This window comes from Triplophysa dalaica, chromosome 22, assembly GCF_015846415.1.
Source record: "Triplophysa dalaica isolate WHDGS20190420 chromosome 22, ASM1584641v1, whole genome shotgun sequence".
NCBI lineage: Eukaryota > Metazoa > Chordata > Actinopteri > Cypriniformes > Nemacheilidae > Triplophysa > Triplophysa dalaica.
Genome location: NC_079563.1, coordinates 16,869,660 through 16,889,315, shown reverse-complemented (window position 1 = coordinate 16,889,315; position 19,656 = coordinate 16,869,660). Strand labels below are relative to the sequence as shown.

The following is a 19,656-nucleotide window of genomic DNA, read 5'->3' as shown; positions in this document are numbered from 1 at the left end:
AAGTAGTCTTCCAAGTTGTAAAGCCGAAAGTGAACGAATAACAAAGTTATTGGCTTGGTAAAAAATGACTTGATTTTGAATCACGCGATGTCTGTGGTTCTAATTTCAGGTCTGGGTCGGATTAGCGTCACTTCCTGTAATGCCCGCCCTATGCTCCATTTGCGACACTGCATGCGGTAGACCAATCACAGAAGATAAGACCAATCAGATCAGAGTAAGCTAAAAGAAAGAAATCATAGAGAGTCCGTCAAGAAGTAAGGTAATAATAAGTTATAACTGGCTATAATTAAAAAATTAAAGTGTTTTTACTCCGTTCAAATTGTTGTTGGACACTACATAAAACAGAGAAATACCTTAAAACTCTTTAAAAGGTTCAGCAACTCTTATCGCTTCTGCCAAGCAGCACACAAAAGCTTGCAGGCCTTTGATTTTTGATAGGCCGGAGAAATGCCTGTGTGTCAGCGCTCTTGAAACGAAGTGCGGATTCAGCTCTCTGCGGGGACTGCGTTTTCTGTGGACAGAATCATTTTAAGGACGTGGAGCGCAGGTTGGAATAGTATTCCTTAGAGCCAATCGAACAATGAGGAATATCAGACCCTGAAGATTTAAAGACGAACGGATGTGCAACGGGTGAGCGGCCCTACGTAACATTAGCTTTTGGGGCAGGACCAAAACAACAAAAAGTGCTTAAAATCTAGTTTGGAAATTCTTGTTTATTTTTTTGCAATTCTGTTTGGTTCCTTAAGTGGTGCCTCGTGGGCATCGTCCTTCCAAATCCATCACTGGAAGCTTTAACAAATCCCTACATCATCTGCAAAATACAAATATTAGTAAATCAGAAACTCAATTTGAGAATGAAATTACTTAACCAAGAGCGAGCAAATGATAACTAGCAGACTTGCATGAGACTCGCTTTGCCAAGATTCGTATGCCTTCAAAATGGGGGAGCACCTTGGGTCACATGGTTGGAGAACCCTTCCCCCACGTAGCCTAAGCCAGAGTAAAGAAGTCGATGCCAAAAGAGAGCGCGAAGAGGCTGGGGGCTGGGGAAGGGGACAGAGGATTAGGAACCACAGGAAGGCCGGGCCTGATAACACATTCCTACACACATGTGCGCACAAACGCGCACACACTCGCAGCTCCCTGGCTAAAAGTGTCTCAACACCAGTGACGGTGCTGTGGCAAAGAATGCGGAGTTGGAACCATATGATGGAAACTGTCTTGTAAGAAAAACAAAAAGAACGAGAAAGACACCAATCAGATAATATAATTTAAGAGATACTAAAATCACAACCTGGCATTATAAAACCTGAATGAAAGAATATAAGGTGGTTAACCGTATTAAATACTTAAAAGGAAGCAGTTTGCTTTTTTAAAAGTGCCATTTCTGTCCGTCTACAGCTGACAAAGCTTGTTAAAACACACGCTGTTGAGTGTTGTGACTTGCCAATTGAAGCTGGAGTGCCGGGTCAGTATTAAGCACAGCTAAATCGACAACGCATTCAAAGTGTCGCCTTGAGGGCACCAAACATCTACCTCGAGAAAAACAAAACTCTAACAAGCACATCGGAGACAAAAATGCAAATTTCATTCCTCGTCAGAGAGTAAAGTGAACACCATCCATCACTTTCTTCACAACTCTCTACGCCTTAAGGCTGTGACGCTGTACGACGCAAAGACTCAGACATGGAAAACTATGCAAATGTAACTTGAATCCCAGTGTTGGTTGGTAGATAGATATAGCGGAGTTGTTTTTGGGAGAGGTGTAGGCCCTGTGTAGCCGTGAGGTGATCGTGATGGTGTTTGCTTGTGTAGCGGATGCCAGCTTGCCGTTGTCTCAATCTCTCTATAACACACACAGGACTATAGTCTAAAAGCTAGTCTAACACCTTCCTGTGAATAAATTAATGGGGAGCAAACAAAAATTGATGCACAACCGGTTTTGCTCACGGCTTTGTGCCGGCGTACACCTACGAGCATGGCAAAGCCAGAGGTTGGCGATTCACTCTTTTCTGCACACACCAGTTATTCCGAGTCTGTTCCAGTTTAAGTTGAAGCACTTCAAGTGTTTGCTTAAGACAGGTCATTTTTTTGCTAGAGAATTAAAGCATCAGCTGAGTCTAAACTCAGAAAGGTCCAACTCCGTGACATACCCGGAATGGAACGAAAGGAGCGTCTATGTTTCATAAGACATCTGCGAGCGTTTGTACATTTGTTTGTGTCTGGCGGAGCGGCAGGGCATCAGGCCAGACCGAGCACGTATGATGGAATGGAACAGCCCGTGACTTCGCTCAGCAGATTTACTTGTGCAGTCAGGGGTCTTTTCAGGTCAGACTATAAAGTCAAGATCTTTGACATAGACAAAGTTACAGTCCCACCATTATTGGCACCCTTGGTAAATATGAGCAAAGGCGGCTGTAAAAACAAATCTGCATGGTTTCTCCTTTTGATCTTTTATTTAAAAAATCTACAAAATTCCAACATTTCATTCAAAGAAAAGAATTTGAAGTGGGGGGAATATCACATTGAGGAAAAATAAAATTCTTCCATATATGTTGGCCACAATTATTGGCACCCATGTATTTAATTCACCCCGCAACCTTAATTTATAAGAAAATCAGCTCTGAGTGTTTTCTTTTCGGTCTGATGAGGTTTGAGATTACATTGAGAGTCATCTTAGTCAATTCCTCCATAAAGAATTTCTCTTCTTCAGTTCATATAACTCATTTTCTATAGGGTTCGGGTCAGGGAACTGGGATTGCTATGGCAGGATCTTGATTTTGTGTTCAGTTTTTTATTGACGTTGATGTTTATTTTGATCCAATGTGCTGATGGAAGGTCATCAAACCACGACCCATCAGAATATTTCTAGCAGAGCAAGTCAGGTTTTGATTTTTTTACTTTTTGGTATTTGATATAAACATGATGACATGTGTCTGAACAAAATGTCCAGAAACTCTGGTATAAAAGCTTCTTGTTCATTGCCCTGATGTTGGAAATGACATTGTTTATTTTTATAACTATTTCCTTAAAGCCATTATGTATTTTATGTAGCTCAACAGAACTATATTGCACATCAGAACTATATTCTTTGGATTTATCCATTGTGATATATGATTAAGGGGGGTTGGGCTTTGTGTTACTAATATTTATTCTCCTGTGCAACAAGAAGTCATAAGTGGACAACGTCATGTTTCTAGTCACATTGGTGTGCTAACAAAATGTAAATATCAATGAGAATATACTTGGGAGGTATTTTACTCATAAGAACTTCTAGGGGTACCAATAATTGTGACCAGGGTGTATTAGAGGAAAAAAAATTCTCAATGTGATATTTCCCCTACTTCAGACTGTTTTACTTTAATGAATTGTTGGAATATTGTATATTTTTTAAATAAAATATCAAATGGAGAAACAATGCAGATTTATTTTTACAGCCTTCTTTGCTCATATTTACCAAGGGTGCCAATAATGGTGAGCAGAACTGTATATACAACCTGTAGAGAAATATAAATAAAGTATTGTACAAACTTTTAAAAAAGTATTTCAACTAAGACCAAAATAAATAAAACTCAAACTGAAACATTGTAACATATACAGTTCTTCCACATCTTCAACTGGATCTCAAGGATTCACTCGTAACTATAAAACTATCACACAAGCTTCTTTGTTCTCTCCTGCCCTCTGTTAACATGTGTGGGAGGGTCTCAGGGTTCTCAGATGCCAATCAAAACCATTGTAATATGACTTGAGCGCCAAAGTTAATGTTAACCCATGAGACATTCCTCCTGGAAAAATGAACAAGCAATTAATAAACGTATCAATAAACCTGATTCGCCTTTACACGGAAGAGCGAAACGTATGTGTGTTTATAGATTATTAGCCGAGAGGCATTGGTATTCTTGGAGGTAAGAAAAGGTTGAGTGGAAGTGCACAATGGAGAGCATTCATTTGGCGGATATCAAATTCCTCCTCAGGCATCAGTAAACGGTCTACAAGGCTTACGGCTCAAAAACCCATTTAGCTCAGCCGAGTCTGTCTGAATCGAGCCACGGCGAACGCAAATGGCGTCACATTGAATTGATTCTCCTTTAATGACTTTGTTACGCCTCTGACTGTCCTTTGCAAAAGCAGAGCGGGCCGGTTCGTTCAAGGGCCTGCGCTTGATAAACTTGTCTGACTTCAATATTCGGCTTCTGTGCAACTCTCTCTCTCTATGCTGCAACGTGACTCACATTGCACACAGCAGTGCCTTTCTCTCCCTTGCTGGTGTAGAGGGAAAAACAGGTTGACTGACTGATGGTTTGGCTGATGAACGGTGACAGAGCCACTCGATGGAGACTTTCATAGAGACAGCTTTCTACCAGCCTGCCTCCTTCTTTATCAGACAGAGAAGCAGGGCGGTTAAAGAGCTTCTGTGGGGATCATATCAGAAGCGTTACTTTAACGGCAGGTGTCTTCAGGCCTCTGGGTTCATGTATCTTTAGTTGAAGGAAAAGCACAAATTAAGGAAGGGAGCAAACACGATTGCATAAGTAACCAGCTCGCTGATGACTAGTCACATTCTTAGGACTCGTCGTGACCAGTCCCTCCATAAACCATGGCAGAGTGTACAAACTAAACATTATCCAACGCCACAAACCACCAGTGCACCTGTAACCAAAACAAAGTTTGAAGAAACAAGCAAAAGACATGCATATTTGTGGCTCAATTTTATAAATGGATTATTTACAACATTGACGAACACTACAGATCTTAGACCTATTACAAACGCCACTGACCTTCTGAACAAACACACACATTATCCAGTAACTATATTACAGAGATGGTTTGCAAACGCAAAAGAAGATATTTAGAAGAACCTGGATAACCAAACAACACTGAACCCATTGTATGAACTAGGGGTTGCACGAACTCGCAGGTAAAGCCTTACTTTCAGTGCGCTAGCTTCTACATGCAGATCTTTAAATATAATAGTCTGTTTATAAGCTTCTTCCCTGTTAAAATATAACATGAAAGAAATGGGATAAATAAATAAAAATCTCATATTTGCTGCTGTGTCACTGAGGTGCTGCGTTTGTATGTCTGCTATGATAAAGCATCTGCTGCAGTTTGCTAATAAATATACAAGTCATAGGCCGCCAACCTCAACAATTTTTCTGTTGTTTCATCTATAAGTGCACATGATGCTTTCAGTTAACTTGTTGTAAATTCAAGGGAAGTTGGGTCTGTACACACGCTTCAGATCTGAAGTAAGTTAAGGTCAGACTGCTGTAGAGATCCCCATGCTTCTCTTTTACTGCATAGCCCTGCTATCACCAACCTCGCGCTTTAAAATAGTTTTATTTAAGTTTAGTTGTTGTTGCTCTTGTGCAATGGATGAACAAAAGTTTATTTGTATTTAGAAACTATATATTTAGAGACCATTTTGCGGGAATCCCGCCATTCTCCTGCAGCCCGCACACACGAGTGTCTTACTGCCCACACCCATTAAATCTTGTTGCAAAACATTTCCTAGCTATTATTTTATTTATTAATGAGGTCAGCGACTAGTCGACGTTTCTTTAATCACATAATAGTCGACCTAAAAAAATCTTAGGTTGTACAACCTCTAGTATGAATAAAAAAAAACAATAGGGATGCTCCGATACCATTTTTTGAAGAGAGAGTACCGATATTTTTTCTGGTACTTGCCGATGCCACTACTGATGCCTGTACTAGTATTTTTTGTGAGGTTGCAGTTTTACAAGCACAACGCACTGAAACTTATAACTCTACACATTATGAAAAATACTTTTTTATATGTTTGTCAAAAACATTCAAATCACACATTTCAGTCTGGTACTGATACCGATACCGCATCCCTAAAAACCAAAGAGACAACACCCTTATCAGATTATAAGTGGGCGAAATCATTACTCAGAAGACAAAAAGGACTTCTGAAGTCTTTACAGGAACTAACAGCACATGATCCTTCAACTAACCAAGCATGGAACAGTGACGAAACGTTAGTCAGAGGGTCGTCTGAAGACACTTCACCTCATGAGGTGGGTGTGCTGTGGTCAAAGCTTGTTTTCATTTGATGATTGTATAGGCAGGGACTGTCTGTGTGGTAAGACGACGTCAGAGGAACTGGTCAGTTGCAATGCTGCTGGGATTTTACACTGTCAGTAAACAGCATGTCGGTGTGTCCCACGTTTCCCACCTCTGCACTGACTCACCGTTTCAGTCTGAGAAACATGCGCACGCCCCCTTAAATTCACAAACACGAGCCGGTCTCTGTTTTTCTCCACTGAAAGGATTTTCAACATGACAGACGTTCACGAGTAGCGAGTGTAAAAACTGTTCAAACGGGATCACCCTAACATACAAGAGATACCGAGGGTACCTGTGATCCAAGATCAATTGTCAAACACTCATTTTTCAGCTAAAGTGTCTCTTACATGCCTGAAACCAAAATTCAGATGTGATACTCTTAAAACCACTGCAATGGTGCTAGTGTCAGCGTCATTAAAACCTATTTTCCAACCGGGCTGCTGAGAGCCAAAGAATGACAACACAGTTACAACTCACAAACATGTAACATCAAAATCTGTTCACCATCTAAATTAATTTAATTCAAGCCTTCACATGATATCGTTCATGTAAATACTACAAGATAAATAGTAAACAATTCATAAACAAATCCATTTCTGTGGAAAGAAAAAGATGAGCTTACAGTTAGCTTTGCTAATTTGAACAGGCTGGAAAGTCTCTTTACTTCTCCGATTAGTCCGTTTGTGCTAAAGGATCAGGTGAACTTGAATACTGTTTGTTTCTCTTGTCCGTGATGAGCAGACCCGTGTCCCATCCACCGGCCTCAGAGGGATGAGGAGAGGCAGAGTCCCTCATGACACGATTCTCTGTCCCCGCTCTCACCCCGTCTTCATGCCAGCCAGCGCTAAAGGCGACTGAACTGCAGTCACCTTCGTTCTCGCCCAGAAAACGTGCAGCGCTAAACGCATTAGTGTGACAAATTTGGCTTGGTTCGGGTTTGATTTTGTCAGGGATACTTAGCAAGCACTTGAAAATGCAAGTTAAGGCAGGTCTCTTTTCTGGGGCGGTGCTACCGTCGAGAAACACAGCTCGCATCTTGTGCGTTCGTCTAAGTGAGGAAAAGTTTCAACTGTGTTTTTGCATGAATGTTTTGGCTCATTGAGAGTGTGCATTTCACGAAAATCCTTAAACAAAACTGGCTACAACTGACACATGCCTAGCTACCATGTAGACAACGAAGAACATATGACTAGCATGAAAATGAATTACGAATTAACACAGAAATCTTGGCAATAATATATACCTTCATTAACAAGAAGCAAGAACAGACATGCCTTTCAACCAGAGTTGATCGGTAAATTAGGTGACACACAAAACAGGTCCAAATCGAAACGCTCTCAGTTGCACAACACCTTCTCATTTCAACAACCCGATGCTTTTGCTTCACTATCTGCTTTGGTCAGTCACAGAGCTGCAAGATAGAGATGCAGTGCTAATGAGGCATCTATCAGAGCCCACGGTTTCCCTGTCACCATGAACAGAGAATCCATTAACCTAAGCGACCTCGCTCGGCTGTGTCCACTCCACACTTACCAGACAACACTGACTAGGCCTGAGGAGAAACCAGAAGAACAGCTCATTACTGCAGAAGTGCTTCCGGCCATCCAGCCCAGAACCGGTTGGCCAGTCATCCAACTGGACCAGGGTTACATTTAGCTTCACAGGACAAGGATGGTTACGTGCGGTTGCGGGTCCGTCAAGAGCCGAATTTCGACTTGTCTGAAATCGATTTGCCTGTGATTCAAATCAGACTCAAAAGCTGTGGTGTACTACTAAGCAAATGATCAACTGAACAACAAAAGAAGGAAGAGTGTCAAAAATAGATATTCACTCCAGGGTTTCCAACCAACACAAATCAGCATACGCTAATGCCCGTTTAACACACACAAACAAACCCAGAAATTGTTAAGCAGAAAACCGCAAGACCCTGCGAAGTATTACACTGTACAGTCAACAAAATAGCCAAAGCACATTATAGAGACTTCACACACAAGGGTCATGCCTTCTTCCCCACCAACCCCCCCGCTCGCTCTCTTTTTGTCCACAAAATGATGAATTGCACCTTGCCGTCCCTCACGTGGGGAGGTGCGCCATATGGAGGGTGTAATTGACGACATAGAGCGCTTTTCTCCGTTGGCCAGATTAGATAGAAATAAGCCTGTTCGGGGAGTTGTCTTGTGTCAGGGTGGAAGAGCTGCGTCACAGCCCCGGCGCTACACTGATGGGAAGATTAGACAAGCCCCTGACTATGCAGATGAAACCACAGGAAACATTCATTTTGACAACACGTCCGGTTTTGAGGCATCTACAGTGACACGAACCAAAGCGACACGAATGTGGCCGTCGCGTATCTGGTTCTGGTGTCGTTTCCGTCCAAATATAAGATCTAGACATTCAACTTGGATCATCTTACAAGGTTTATTGACTTAAACCATGAACTGCACAGCTTACAAGTACATCAATCACAGCACTAAAGACTACAGCGATTTTCTCGCCTTATCGGTGTACTAGAAAGTAAACAACAAACCTTCGAGAAAGACCAACGAGAGGTCAGAAATGTCCTCTGACGGGGAGGCTTATCAAAAAGAGGAAGGTTGGTAAGCTCACTCGGCGTCACTCTGGCAGACGCACGCAAGATTAGAGACATTCAGAGCCGTCAATACAAATATGTTTCTATTGCGAGGTCTGTCGGAGCCTGAAGGAAGGATAAAGGAAGTTAGAGAGAGACACGTTACAGATTGGCGTTTGAACTGCCACAGTGTATCTAAGCCTTTTCTCAAGTGGCCAATACAGTAGTGTATTTGAAAGCGTGATTTACATTGAACCTTGAATCTAGTCCTCCTTAGCTGCCGTAAGCACAGGTCTTACACATCCTTTTATCGAGACATATTTAACTAGTGTGCACGTTCAAACAAACAAGGAAATTTTGAAGTATTATTGAAACGGATACTGAGGCCACTCGTAAATTAAATTATTTAATGAACGCAGCAAAGCCTTGCGTTCGGGTCTAAAAAGAGGGAACCCATTAGCCATTCATTGTCCACGAGCACCCCTTCAACACACATTTCCAGGATTCCTAGCAGCTGGTGGAAAGGTACTCGGGGGTGACCCCTGTGACCTTAGCACATTGATATCTGAGACAAAGTGTCTTTACTCTTCTCAATGTTACAGCCGAATAAACAGTCCTCAGGCCACAGTCCCTACAGGAGCAATTTGTGCGAGTGGTCAAAAAAGGCCCTGCCATCCCGGATAGATCAAAGCTATCCCCGCGTATCCAAACATACAGGGGGGAGTGAAGAACATCAATTTGCAGAGCAAACAGCAGCTGCTCTAAAAGGGAGAGCTACCTGCCTCCACAGCCCTCCACCCCCTCTCCAACGGTGGAGTCGTTCATCTCTGATGTACACCCCCTACACACCTCTGAAAGTGGAATTTACTACTTGCATCGAGTCTTTGAAAGGATGGGCTGCAAAATCATCTTTCCCCCTTTAATCCTGTTAAGCGTACTCTTGCCAGACGTCCCTTTTTTGCAGCAGTGCCTTTGAAGAAGAGCATTGCTAGTGGATGGGGTTTGCGAGCCTCACGCCACACAACGTTAGCGATATACGAAACCCCTGTAATGCACCGACAGTCCTGTCTGGATTTTTGGGGCTGCGGAGAGCATTTGGCGTTGCTGATCCTCCGAGGACAGCCTCGAAGCAGCCGGCGAGAGTCTCGACACTTTGGCAAGCTCCCGTCACCTGTGGCTGAGGAGCTCAGCTATACAGAGCCTGCGATTTTACTTTAATGATTTCATAACAGATTTTAAAGGGATAGCCTACCCCCAAAATTGGTTAACATTCAGCTCAAAACTTGTATGTGACTCTTTCATTAGTGGAACACAAGTAGATATTAGATATTAGATATATTATCAAGTAGATATTTTGAGAAATGTTTTTGTGGTTTTGTGTTCACACAATGGAAGGCAATGTAGTCCAATGTTGTTTGGTTATCAACATTCTTAAAATATCTTCTTTTGTGTTCTGCAGAAGAATGAATCTCATACAGGTTTGAAATGACATGAGAGTGAGTAAATGATTCAAAGAAATGTTAAATCTGCTGCACTATTCTCCATAAGAGACTATGTCAGCCTTTAAATGTAATAGCTAGAGGGTGAAAAGGAAAGCAGATTTATCCAGGTTTCTGACCTCTGACCTCTGGCTTTGATCCGGTGGTGGGTAATAAAGGTGTGTGGGTGTGTGGGTAATAAAGCAGTGAGTCGTCACAGCCTGCTCCTATACACAGTCAGTCAATAAGAGGTTACTGCATGCCTGTCCTCTAATGCACTGGCTGCAGGGGTGAAACAGCAGGCAGATTACTGCCAGATCTATCCGGTGATCTTCAGGCTACTGCGTGACGCTGTCACACGCCTGTTAACATGATGCTCGCTGGCGTTCCGTGTTAAAGTAAGATCTACAACCACTGTCCTGTGATCCATATGATTTGCATCAAAACTAATGTACAATTAATTCTGAGAATGTGATTTATTTATGTTCAATTAAAAACGTTACAATGTTACAATGTAAATGTGTATTTCCATTGAAAACATAACAATGTTACCGAATCAACATTTATGATTGGCATGATCAACAATATTTCTGTTAAAAATAAGTTAGTTCTGTTTAACCATAACCAAACGCAACTGTGCAAAACACTAAATTGCAAATGCTGCCCGAAATAAATACAATCACAGTATAATTTAAAATTGCACACAATATAACTATTCACAACATTTTCTCATCATCAGGTCCCTACTGATTCCCACCCCTGACAGCTAAGGGCCATGTAAATCGTACATCGTTTAGTCCTCAACATCAACCGGAAAAAAAACAGCAATGAATCTGTCCTGAAGGCACTTGCAGCTTGAGCATCGATTACATTGATCTGTACATCAACATCTTAATGTTTGATCACAAAAGGAGCCCTTTAAGTCCACTGTCATGTGATCCTAATAAAACCCTTTAATCACAGCCCTCCCCAGGCGGACTGCGGGGGTCCCGATTCATACGATCTCTCTTTCAGAAACCCGCTCAGAAACTTAATCTGCCTTAATCGACTCTGATGATGACCACTGAACAAAAACAAAAAAGGAAATTGACGTAACAGGAGTTTTTGAAGCACTACAGCGCACCAAATATAGGCTGGCAAGATCCATATGTGTGGTAGAGAAGTCGATTTGAACAGTGTGTGTGCGTTGCTCACTCGTGGATATAAAAATAAATCTCCACCAGAGTACTGAAGCAGACGGAGAAGAGAGGACAAGGCCGTGAATCCGTCTGCGTGTTAATGTGTGCATTTACTGCGATCTTAAGCTATTCTCACACTTTGCAACCACTAGAAATGTTCACTCTTACCATCCGCCTACAATCTAGTGCTGGACAAATATTAACACACTCTGTGCCTAGAAGAAAACCTTAACCACAATTCCTTTTCTGCCATGATAAAGAAAACAGTATACTACAATGTTTTAGCACTACATGGCATGTACTTACAATGAAATATAACCTCAGAAATAAGTCTTTCTTTTGCATTTTGAAACCCAGTTTTAAATAAACTTTTGACAGTTCAATTAAAATAAGTAAAAAATGTTACAGTATCCTATATAAACTGTATACTTCTGCAAATATAGTATGTCATCATGTACATTGTATTAGAGACTGCGAAAATAGTAGTACGATATTAAAAGTAAAATTATATTATGTCCTTCAAGCCAATTTTAAAACGTGCAGCCAACCAGCACTTTCCCGGCTGACAAGAAATGTTCTAGTTTAATGGGAATAGATTTACGTGTGAAGGAATGGCTCTTCCTGGATGTGTTTTTTATTCCTCTTTGTGTGAGGTCTGGATTAAATTACCTGCTCATCCTTTTGTTCATACAGCAGGGCCTCTGTTGACATATCCTCTGCAAAACTGCTGTCTACACACTACCACCTCTGCGTCAAGGTCAAGCACACTGTTTGCACGAACCAAGGTTAAAAAATAAAGTGATGGGTTTCCGGGTGCAATGGCTCTATTTTAAAACCCAGCTCTTGTCCGTAAAAACGTGACATGCTAACATATGTATTCCTACAGTTACAGCTGAGCCGTGCGGACACACAGTACTTATCATAAAAGTGATAGTTCACCCAAACATGACAATTTTGTCATCATTTACACTCTTTTACCCTCTTATCTTTTCAAACCTTTATGACTTTCTTGCTTCCACAGAACACAATGGAAGATTTTGGAAAAAGTTGGCAACTGAACAGCACTGGACCCCGTTCACTTCTATAATGTGGACACAAAACTAATGCAAGTGAAGGGGTGACAGTTAACAACATTTATCAAAATGTCTTCTTTTGTTTTCTGCTTGGCAGAAGGAAGGAAGTCATACAGGTTTGAAATGACAAGAGCGTGAGTAAATTATTTTTGGGGTGAACTATCACTTTAACAAGTCAATCCAATTCAGATGAAAGACTTATACCAGTCACCCCTGTTAAACCACATGGTGAGTAAAGAGTAAGGTTTAACATTTAGATACAGTGAATATTGTACAATTATGCATACTGTAAACTTTACTGTAACGTCTTTTATTTTAAAGAACATCATGTCAAACCAGTTATGCAACAATGAACAGACAGTATAGCATGTTACATTGTTGCCACTTGACTTTATTAGGTTGTGTGTTTCAGTGGCATTTAACTATCAGTTTTAATTATTTTGAATTTTTATCCAAATTTGGGTAAAATATCTTAAGAGGGACATCCCAAACAGTCATTTACTTAATATCACATTGTTCCAGATCTATGTAACTTTCTTCTGCATGAGAAGCATCAACATTTCCTTAAGGTTTCAGTTTGTGTAACACACAAGACAAAGTAATTTAGGGAAAACAAATTTGTGTGAACTAAACTGCACATTTCAAGTGAGTCAAATCATTTAGCACACTGGAACAGGACAGGTACCCCATATCCTCTGCTTAAAACTGCACAGCTTATCACGTTGACGGTCGTTCAGGTAGGCACACAATATGCATCCTATACTGATGATACAGGGAAGACTGCATATCTTAAAAACAAAACACCACATTACTTTAAACTCATCATGACACAGTAAACCGCAGGGAAACAGAAACCAGCATTGTTGTGAACACTGTACGCTCTAACCTGTGTGCAAATACATGACAACATTCTGCCGACACATTTAATGATATTAAGCTTAGGTCTCTATCCCTGTAGAGAGCCGATACAAAGCCATAGCGCTCCTCTTTTGGACCATAGCATTACTTGACACTTCAAGTCTGGCCTGCGATCAATAATTCACTAACTCCTCACTACCATTTCGTACACATTTTTCTGACACGCATGAATTGAACGCAACCTTCTCAGACAGATGCAATGATGTCATTACTTTGTTCTTTTAAGTTAAAAGAACATAAGCCCACAGACGCTGTTTATTAAGAACAGCAGATGGCTTAGGTCCTTATCATAATTGAGTGATCTATCACCAACAGCACTTAAGCGGCTCTAGAAAGATACAACGCATGCAATTCAGAGCAGAAAGTCAACACTGGGACGTCCTCGGCCATAACCTGACCCCCGGGGATGGCCAACGCATTTGTTGCCTACCTGTCCAGTGACACACAAACACAGACTCTGTGGCTGGAAGGTTGTGTGCATCCACCACACCATCTGTCTATCTCACCTGCTGTGTGGTTACCGGCCTAAAACGCCTACCACTACACCAACCTGCCTATAGGTGAGCTGCCAGCATGTAAAGCATCTGGGTGGAGCGCTCTATCATGATGCTAATGCAAAAGGTATTGTGATGCGACAAGACAAACCACCCCCTTCACTCCCTCCCTTCCATCCCAAGCGATACTTCTGCAACCCCAAGCCCGATACATGCACGGTTCCAGCTCAACAAGGAAAACCAGCATTAGATTTACTTTCACCCACCCTGATAATAACTTGTAAATAAACCTTCTTTAACAGATAAGAGCACGTGTGGTCTCTTATGACAAAAGTTTGGTACTGACAGCAACTTTACTAACAGCATGAGATCAGGGCCACCCAAATTACATAACAGGCCATGCTACAATCGTCACTTTAAACATCAGAAGTCAGTTTTATGTCAAAAACAACTCCATGAATTGAAGGTGCTAGCTGTATAGTGGCAGGGTGTCTTTTAAACACATCAGATTGAATCTTGGCACATTCAAAGCTGTGATGCCCAGAGCTCGGGTTTGCATTGAGAAAAACTGAGATTCACTGTCTAGCCCCTTATTTCTCAGCTAACTTAAGTCAGACAAAAAGCCACATTACATGACAGATAAGCATGCACCAGTGCAACAGTCATAACCCTGATAATATCTAACGTTACATCGTGATTTTGTCTTAATGCTCCTTTTCAAATATACAAGTTAAAGGCTTTATATTAAGTCTAGTAACGTTAGGGGACCCTGCTACTACAATAAGCTCACGCGCAAGGGCTAAAATGCTCGTCCTTCCAACATTTAATATGAGGATACCACATTTATGATTATTTATCAGAGACGATCAGTGCTTTGACAGGCAATTTAATAAGTTAAAGGCAAAGAAAAGCAGGAAACGATTGCACCGGGCCATTACATTTAACGTTACACAACATGGGAACGGTGGATACTACGTGCATTATGGTCCTAAAGATCACCAAGCACGTTTGCACACAAACATACAGACAAAAAACATACATAGCGAAACATAATAACACGACGTTGAGATCTTACAGACACCTTTAATGAAATAAAAGCGTCTCACCTTCCACTCCGGCTGCCCGAGGTTGATCTGCTGACTGGATTTGATTCCGTGTTCTTGTCAGAAATTCCCCTCAGAATGTTAAAAAATCAAATGCTCGGATCTGCTGCGATCCTCGGCGGGTGCGGATGAATACAAATAAAAGCCCTTCGATGTGTCTATTTGTCTTGGATATCTACGGTTACCTCAGAAATCGGAAGCTGTAGTAAGACATTAAAAGCGTTTAAAAACGGATCGTATTCACGAAAACTTCCTCACAAACGATCCATGTGTGGGTATATAAAACCTTAGCGTTCTGTCGCGCAGCTTTTGTGTGTTTTTAGTCAAATGTTTTTGAGTAAATCCAGAGAGTCGCTGCTGCTATTGCTTCTGCTGCTGCTGCTGCTTCTGCGCGCGCGTGCGTGTGTTCGTGTGTGCGCGCACGAGTCCGCTCGACCGCATTCCTCCCTCTATTGCACAATGAGCCGCTATAATTTATTCATGAGATCATGGGGATGGAGGTGCTCTGTCGGAAGAAACAGAGGCAGTATTTTCTCTTTCTTCCTCGCTTTCTTTTCTTTCTTTCTCTCTCTTTTTTGTCGCACCCCCCCCCCAGCTGACTGACTTCCTCCGAGCGCGAGACTCGATCAACGGATCGTCGAGCCACAGAGCGAGCGACGATGGTGTCGTTTAATACATGTGAATTTTTGAATACACGTTTGACTACACGACGAAAGTGGACATGAAATGTATTACATGCGATCATCCCTTTCAAATAAATCAAATTAAACTAGCTATTTTACAAAATAAACATTTCTCTAAAATGACGGTAGCCTATGACAGGAGTGTTTTACCCAAATTGCGCCACACATGTGACATAAAACCCTGATTATTTGAAAATATTTTTTAAATGTTCTGCTATATGACAAATAAAGATATTTTGAGGTGTGGATAAGGGACAATTAACATTTATCTAATATACCACAGATATTCAGTTATTTTTTGTAAAGATCAGAAATTAGACCAAAACTGATTAGAGAAGGTTTGAACAAAAACACAAAGGCCATCACTATAAACCAATGCAGTTTAAGATTACTTTTTTTATTATGAGGAAAAGATCAGACCAAATTTCACATATGTTGTGTGTTACCTGCACGTTATGACTGAGGATGGCGCCATTGTGGCTCGAGAGGATTGTTCTGTTCTGTGAATTGTTAGTGAGTGCTGAAAACGAAATGAGCCAAAATGGCGCACTGCTGCTTCATTATATAAACGTTAAGTTGGCAGCATATGGCATGTCACATCACACAACTTTATACCTGTTTTATTATTTAATCAGTTTGTATGATTAGGTCACTGTGTAACAAATATTATTTATAACTATTCACAATTATATTACATTTTCAAAACAATTATTTTAAATCAAAGAATGCATTCAAGACGTCACCTCAGAAGTGAATTATTTCCCACCACAAACGTGGAAGTAACATTTGGATTTAACAACATTAAAAGTAAAATAATATTAAAACGTAATAAAAATTCCATTAAAAGAGAACTGTTCCATAAATTATTTCCGTGTTGAAGTGGGTCTGTTGTGTGCGGACTTGATTGGTAAAGAATAGATTGGTTCAGACTGGGGCGCATCTCACAATTTAGAGGTCAGGAAAGGCCAAACTCAACTTCTAACCCTAAAAAGCTCAGATGACTCAACTCCATCTCCTCAGATATTTAACTCCACTAGCGCTGATTCCTCAATTTAATGTTATTCGATTTTCAAGACCTACCCTAGTGATGCTGATAAATAATAATATAACTATTTAACATAAAGGAATAATTCTAACAAATGTAAACTACTGTTCTTAAAGTTGAAATGAAACAGTGGTCATACCCATTTTTACTTCTGTAATGTGATGTGTCCAAGTGAACAAGAAAATGCAATAGGCAAAATTTTAACATTTTTATATGAAAGATTATCAAGACCAACATATATTTTGAATAACATGTAATATATTTTTCTTTAAGAAACCACATTACAACAAAAAAAACTATTACTTCACCCACTTCCCCCACCTGACCCACCGCATCAGGAAAAACATCAATGAAAATAATTAAATAAATAATATCAAATATGAATATAATTATTAAATAAAATTAAAGATAAGATAAAAACTAAATGCACAAATTAATTGTTCAAATTGACACTGTTTTCTCTCTGCATGGATATTATTTATGGTATTACAGTGAACAATTTACAGGTGCACATTATTCCACATAAAAATAATCTACATGAAAGTAATGCAATGATGAACAAGGTTTCACTTTGACTCTAAGATAGATCAGAGGGTGAATATTGATTTGATGTTGACTTTATATCCAGCAGAAAGGACAGCAGTTGTCTAAGAGCTGTGATGTGCTGTTATATTCACGTTTATGTTGAGCTTTTGGGTTTGAGCTGACAGTGACAGACGACATTCATCAGCACCAGCATCTTTCATTTGCTCTTTTGCTTTCACATTTATGATTATGATGGTTCTGCATCTGTGTGATGTTAGGCCGCAACACTGATCATGTCTTCCGTTTTGCCAGTTTATCGCCCGCTTGCTATCATGCAGCGAGATAATTGATATTCCTCTCTCATTCCTGTCCTGTTAAGATCTCACAGGGCAATGAGAGAAAAACGGGAAAAGAACTGCCCTTAAGACACAGAGTCAATAAAACAGGCACTTTACTACACTGTGAGGGAACGGGCTCGCCCAACGTGTGCATTTCAGAAGGGTGCGAGCTGCACGGTATGTGTGATAGGTGTCACACATTCTTACGTTAAAGTCACATTCACTCACGTGTCTGTCATTATGAGCTTTTTGCTGAATCAACAAATAACGGTTGGTAAATATCAAAGTGCCGAGCGTTCAAAAGTCAGGTTCTGTTTGTAGTTCCCCCCCATTTGAAGTGGTACACCCCATGCCAATGGCAAGAACATATCATGGGAATTATCCAGCAGAGAGATGGAGGGAGAGAGGGAGGGAGAGCGGGGGAGAAGGCAAGAGCTGAGCTGCTGAGGAAAGAACAATAGAACTGCAGTGTTGATGAGCATGACTGAGCACTAGTCTGGAGGTTTGGGGCCAGACGAGAGAGAACGAGAGAGAGAGAGAGAGAGAGAGAGAGAGAGAGAACGAGAGAGAGAACTAGAGAGAGAGAGAGAGAGAGAGAGAGAGAGAGAGAGAGAGAGAGAGAACGAGAGAGAAAACTAGAGAGAGAGAGAGAGAGAACTAGAGAGAGAGAGAGAGAGAGAGAGAGAGATAGAACGAGAGAGAAAACTAGAGAGAGAGAGAGAGAGAGAGAGAGAAAGAGAGAGATGTAAGGAAACGGTGCAGTGTATTCTTTGTCAGAGACCAATCACATATTATCTTTCACCGTTTGTACTTCCAACTCTGCACTCTTAAAAAGACAAATCCTTAAAAGATGTTTTATCACGCTTTCTGGTTAAATAAAACACATAAAAAAAAATCATTGGTAGTGAAAAAAAGGTTCTACAGATTTAAAAAAATATAATTTTAAAAACATTTGACTGAATGGTGTAGTGTTAGATTTGTAAAGTCCTAAAAAAAACATTACATTCCACTGTATTATTTTGTCTAGTAAGTGTTTGCTAAGAATTTATGGCGACCACGGCTGTCAATCTTGAATAAAAACACCATAAAAGCATGAGATGAATCATGTGTGAGGAACAGATCAAAATATCACAGCGCTGAAAATCTTTCTGCTCTCAGATCTCGTTCTCTGTGTGTCATGTTTGATCACACAACTGATGACGTTTGAGTGATCTGTTATTTAGAATATAATACATTCTTAGTGTGATTAGATAGCAGCTAAAACAAGGATCAAAATATTTGCAAAAAAATCAAATACAAAAATGATCAATGCAAACCCATAAAAAGATGAGATGAGATTCGTGAGGTACAGGACTTGGTTCCTGAGTTCCTGTAACAGTTTAAATCTGAGAGCTCTTGCGATAAGTCTTTATTAGTGTGTGTGTGAAGTGTCTGTGCCTCACTGCATGCGGCCAGCGCAGAAGGAGGGGGGTTAAATCAGACTTATGCTCAGCAGCTCCCTGTTGCCCTGGAAACAGGTGCTGAGATTCTTTTGCCTTTTTTTCATTTTTCTCCTCGCTATCGATGTCAATGGCACCTCCCACAGGCACCCCTCCCCCCCGACCTGCTGCATACCCCCCAGCCCATATACTGCAGTCATTCAACAATGTCACAGGCTAGAACCCCCCCCTTCTTTACGCGCACGCTCGCGAGCCTCATTGCCCACTGTATCGGGGTCAAACAGCTCTCTGCCATTGATCCTTACGAGGGCTGTCGAATCACGTTTTTCCAGTTTCGGCATCGGTCTGACCCCTAACTAATCTCCGCACAGCCGCACTGGCAGATTGCGAGGTGGTGTAGCTCTGCCAGCTCTGCCCGTCTTTGTGTTCCTATTGGTCGAGCCAAAAGGATGCAGACAAAGAGTAATCTGGCTGCTGAAAAGACATCTCGCCCCTCCCCGACGCGGTGCAGATGACAAATGCATAACCTGGTACATCAGGCGCGATGGACTGATGTTTGCTCGCTTGCCGTGCACATGTGCAGTTTAAAAAACACAATTATTTGTATTGGTTCTATTTTGGTTCAAAGCGCAGAATGAGGCGCAGGCGCAGAAAGATTTCATCTTCTGGCCTTTTTAAGTCAACATTGTTGTTTAGCGGGGCCCTTGCTGCATTCCA

General features: G+C 41.1%; 1 protein-coding gene across 2 annotated transcripts in view; it reads right to left on the bottom strand.

Moving 5' to 3' along the window:
• zmiz2 (zinc finger, MIZ-type containing 2) overlaps positions 1 to 15,496 on the bottom strand; it is a 31,932-nt gene extending 16,436 nt beyond the window's left edge. Inside the window, exon 1 of one of the 2 annotated variants that reach the window (XM_056736493.1) lies at positions 14,913 to 15,496. The gene's annotated coding sequence lies outside the window, so the exon portion shown is untranslated. Of the gene's footprint in view, positions 1 to 6,718; positions 6,895 to 14,912 lie in introns of those variants that run through there. The other variant, XM_056736494.1, reaches the window with a different exon arrangement.
• Positions 15,497 to 19,656: the final 4,160 nt, after the last annotated feature.